Consider the following 5,593-nt stretch of genomic DNA (forward strand, 5'->3'; position numbering starts at 1 on the left):
CTCTGCATGTTTTAGCAGTAAAGGCCTGCGAGTAACAATCATTTCAGACCCCACTCTACATGCATCTGTGCTCTGCATGTTTTAGCAGTAAAGGCCTGCGAGTAACAATCATTTCAGACCCCACTCTACATGCATCTGTGCTCTGCATGTTTTAGCAGTAAAGGCCTGCGAGTAACAATCATTTCAGACCCCACTCTACATGCATCTGTGCTCTGCATGTTTTAGCAGTAAAGGCCTGCGAGTAACAATCATTTCAGACCCCACTCTACATGCATCTGTGCTCTGCATGTTTTAGCAGTAAAGGCCTGCGAGTAACAATCATTTCAGACCCCACTCTACATGCATCTGTGCTCTGCATGTTTTAGCAGTAAAGGCCTGCGAGTAACAATCATTTCAGACCCCACTCTACATGCATCTGTGCTCTGCATGTTTTAGCAGTAAAGGCCTGCGAGTAACAATCATTTCAGACCCCACTCTACATGCATCTGTGCTCTGCATGTTTTAGCAGTAAAGGCCTGCGAGTAACAATCATTTCATACCCCACTCTACATGCATCTGTGCTCTGCATGTTTTAGCAGTAAAGGCCTGCGAGTAACAATCATTTCAGACCCCACTCTACATGCATCTGTGCTCTGCATGTTTTAGCAGTAAAGGCCTACGAGTAACAATCATTTCAGACCCCACTCTACATGCATCTGTGCTCTGCATGTTTTAGCAGTAAAGGCCTGCGAGTAACAATCATTTCAGACCCCACTCTACATGCATCTGTGCTCTGCATGTTTTAGCAGTAAAGGCCTACGAGTAACAATCATTTCAGACCCCACTCTACATGCATCTGTGCTCTGCATGTTTTAGCAGTAAAGGCCTGCGAGTAACAATCATTTCAGACCCCACTCTACATGCATCTGTGCTCTGCATGTTTTAGCAGTAAAGGCCTACGAGTAACAATCATTTCAGACCCCACTCTACATGCATCTGTGCTCTGCATGTTTTAGCAGTAAAGGCCTGCGAGTAACAATCATTTCAGACCCCACTCTACATGCATCTGTGCTCTGCATGTTTTAGCAGTAAAGGCCTACGAGTAACAATCATTTCAGACCCCACTCTACATGCATCTGTGCTCTGCATGTTTTAGCAGTAAAGGCCTGCGAGTAACAATCATTTCAGACCCCACTCTACATGCATCTGTGCTCTGCATGTTTTAGCAGTAAAGGCCTACGAGTAACAATAATTTCAGACCCCACTCTACATGCATCTGTGCTCTGCATGTTTTAGCAGTAAAGGCCTGTGAGTAACAATCATTTCAGACCCCACTCTAAATGCATCTGTGCTGTGCATGTTTTATCAGTAAAGGCCTACGAGTAACAATCATTTCAGACCCCACTCTACATGCATCTGTGCTCTGCATGTTTTCGCAGTAAAGGCCTGCGAGTAACAATCATTTCAGACCCCACTCTACATGCATCTGTGCTCTGCATGTTTTAGCAGTAAAGGCCTGCGAGTAACAATCATTTCAGACCCCACTCTACATGCATCTGTGCTCTGCATGTTTTAGCAGTAAAGGCCTGCGAGTAACAATCATTTCAGACCCCACTCTACATGCATCTGTGCTCTGCATGTTTTAGCAGTAAAGGCCTACGAGTAACAATCATTTCAGACCCCACTCTACATGCATCTGTGCTCTGCATGTTTTAGCAGTAAAGGCCTGCGAGTAACAATCATTTCAGACCCCACTCTACATGCATCTGTGCTCTGCATGTTTTAGCAGTAAAGGCCTACGAGTAACAATCATTTCAGACCCCACTCTACATGCATCTGTGCTCTGCATGTTTTAGCAGTAAAGGCCTGCGAGTAACAATCATTTCAGACCCCACTCTACATGCATCTGTGCTCTGCATGTTTTAGCAGTAAAGGCCTACGAGTAACAATAATTTCAGACCCCACTCTACATGCATCTGTGCTCTGCATGTTTTAGCAGTAAAGGCCTGTGAGTAACAATCATTTCAGACCCCACTCTAAATGCATCTGTGCTGTGCATGTTTTATCAGTAAAGGCCTACGAGTAACAATCATTTCAGACCCCACTCTACATGCATCTGTGCTCTGCATGTTTTCGCAGTAAAGGCCTGCGAGTAACAATCATTTCAGACCCCACTCTACATGCATCTGTGCTCTGCATGTTTTAGCAGTAAAGGCCTGCGAGTAACAATCATTTCAGACCCCACTCTACATGCATCTGTGCTCTGCATGTTTTAGCAGTAAAGGCCTGCGAGTAACAATCATTTCAGACCCCACTCTACATGCATCTGTGCTCTGCATGTTTTAGCAGTAAAGGCCTACGAGTAACAATCATTTCAGACCCCACTCTACATGCATCTGTGCTCTGCATGTTTTAGCAGTAAAGGCCTACGAGTAACATTTGCATAACCATCTTTCAAGACAAACACTGAGAAAACCTTCCTAATTATGAGTTGCATGAAATGTATGAGCTTGACGATCATATCTTTTCACATATCTGTCTATTCAACTGCCTAGCATCTAAATATAGCACTGAGGCTGTGGTGGTGCGATAACGTCACACTGCAGGGAGGCACAATCATCAGATGGGCACATTAAGACAGTGGTTATGTCACGCAGCACATTACTTTACGTCTGATTACCGCCCCATGATGAGAGACTGATAAATGAGCGCACACGCATGCAAGCATGGACATACACACACGGTCACACACACAAGTCACACACACATGCGTCACACAACCACACACACACCCAGGCACGCACGTACGCATGCACGCACGCACACACACACACACACACACACACACACACACACACACACACACACACACACACATAGACTGATATAGTACTACATTTGAGCATTCCTCATATAAAAAAACGCAGAGCGTTCTATCTTGGTTTAGGGCGATGTGTAATGTTTTATAAATGAAGCTAATTCATTTCCAGAGCCTTTTAAAATGTATGACAAATAAACGTAAATTCATGTCACACACCAGAACCAGGATTGGAAACACCTGGAATAAGGTATACAAAGTGACCTGCTGGGCCTGTTGTGCAGCTATAAACTATCAGATTCCCAGCAACATGACCCTGCTTAAGCACCACTCCACACTCCCCTTCCCATCTAACTGTGAGCCAGCATAGGTCACTCACCACTTTGGGGAGAAGCACAGCATAACTAAGCATGGGGGGAAGCACAAGGGAACGTGACATGAATGTGACACATACATGATACACCAACATACAGTAACGTTATAGACCAGGCCTAGATAATGTGTCATACTGTAGGATTACACAGGATTATCTTCTTCTGACACCCTGAAGGTTCAATAACAACAGTCACTATACAGTATATACATGTACCAACACAATCCAATAGTGCACATTCACACATTCAATTAGTTATGTTTAATTAAGAATGATAGATGTTGACATTGAGGTATTGGATTGAACCAATATTGTCAATCAATGGTTCAATTGTTTTAATGAAATCCTTGGGCTCCCAAGTGGTGCAGCGGTCTAAGGCACTGCTTGTCAGTGCTAGAGGTGTCACTACAGACCCTGGTTTGATTCCAGGCTGTATCACAACCGGCTGTGATTGGGAGTCCCACAGCGTGGCACACAATTGGCTCAGCGTCGTTAGGGTTTGGCCGGGGTAGGCTGTCGTTGTAAATAAGAATTTATCTGACCTGCCTAGTTAAATAAAAAATGTAAAAATATTCATCCCATCTCCTTCTGATGTGATGAACCACATGACTGAACACTGCCAGGGTTAGAGGTAGGGTTAAGATCAACCCATTCTGTCATATCCATATAGTGGAAAGACACCTTACTGTACTTCATGCTCTGGTTCTACATCAGCTCTCTAAAAAGCTTGTTGCCAAGATGTTCGAAAGAGGAACTTGAATCTGTAATGACCTTATGTCCATGAAGTGAATGGGTGATTTTGGACGGCAGGCTCTCTGTTAATTAAATCCTCTTGAAGCTAGAGGGCACTATTTTTATGTTTGGAAAAATAACGTTCCCAAAGTAAACGGCCTATTTCTCATGGCCAGATGCTAGAATATGCATATAATTGACAGATTAGGATAGAAAACACTCTAAAGTTTCCAAAACTGTAAAATATTGTCTGTGGGTATAACAGAACTGATATTGCAGGCGAAAGCCTGAGGATAATTCAATCAGGAAGAGCCTCTTATTTTGAAACCTCTGTGTTCCTATGCGTGCCTGTCCTCCATTTAAAGGGATATCAACCAGCTTCCTTTTTCTGTGGCTTCCCTAAGGTGTCAACAGTCTTTAGACATAGTTGGCTTTTATTTTGAAAAAATGAGCGTGAAGGATCATATTGCGTAAGTGGAGAGGTGGGGGTTCTCAGAGTGAGATGGTGCGCAATTGAGTGAAGCGGCCATTGTTCCTCCCGCTGTTATGGAAAAAGCTACACACTCGGTTGATATATTATCGAATATATATTTTAAAAACTACCTGAGGAATGATTATAAAAAACGTTTGACATGTTTCTGTGGACATTATGAAGACTATTTGGAATTTCCGTCTGCGTTGTCGTGACCGCTCTGTCCTGTGGATTTCTGGGTATAAAAATTATATTTATGGAACAAAAGGAACATTTGCTGTGTAACTGGGAGTCTCGTGAGTGAAAACATCCGAAGATCATCAAAGGTAAACGGTTAATTTGATTGCTTTTCTGATTTTCGTGACCAAGCTTCCTGATGCTAAGTGTACATAATGCTATGCTAGGATATCGATAAACTTACACAAACCCTTGGATTGCTTTCGCTGTAAAGCATAATTTCAAAATCTGAGACGACAGGGTGATTAACAAAAGGCTAAGCTGTGTTTCAAAATATTGTACTTGTGATTTCATGAATATGAATATTTTCTAGTAATATTATTTGACTATTTGAATATTAGTTTATTATTTGACTATGCTATTCAGCGGTTGCAGACAAAAATGATCCCGCTACAGGGATTGGTAGCGTCAATAAGTTTTAATATACTCCCTGCTGCTGACTCAATGTGATTTTTTTGTGATTTCTATTCGGATTCCCATTAGATGTTGAAGAAGCAGCAGCTATTCTTCCTGAGGTCCACACAAAACATAGACCATGTTCCATCTGCTCCTGCTCCTCCCCTCCGGCATATGACGTCACCAGAGTACTAACCACTGGTCCTGGGATTCATCATTACGCACAGCTGACACTCATCATTACGCGCACCTGTTAATCATTATGATTCACACCTGGACTCCATTATCTTCATCATGCTTCCCCTTTATATGTCACTCTCCCATGTTCACCCACCAGTTGGTATTGTCATTGTGTATCAGCCTTCTGCCTTATGTTAGTGTCATGTTCTTGGTTTTGTTGTTTCATTAAAACGTATCACCTGCTTCCGACTCACCGCCCCATCATTACAGAATACCAACTCAAAATATGGAAGCAGCACGACAACTGGACATCTCCCAGATAAACGATGAACAAGGTTACCTTCTTCGTCAACACCATGATCAGCTGGCTCAACTGGAGAAGGCCACGAAAGATGTTCTCCGCAGT

The sequence above is a fragment of the Oncorhynchus mykiss genome, chromosome 26 (assembly GCF_013265735.2).
Source record: "Oncorhynchus mykiss isolate Arlee chromosome 26, USDA_OmykA_1.1, whole genome shotgun sequence".
Classification (NCBI taxonomy): domain Eukaryota; kingdom Metazoa; phylum Chordata; class Actinopteri; order Salmoniformes; family Salmonidae; genus Oncorhynchus; species Oncorhynchus mykiss.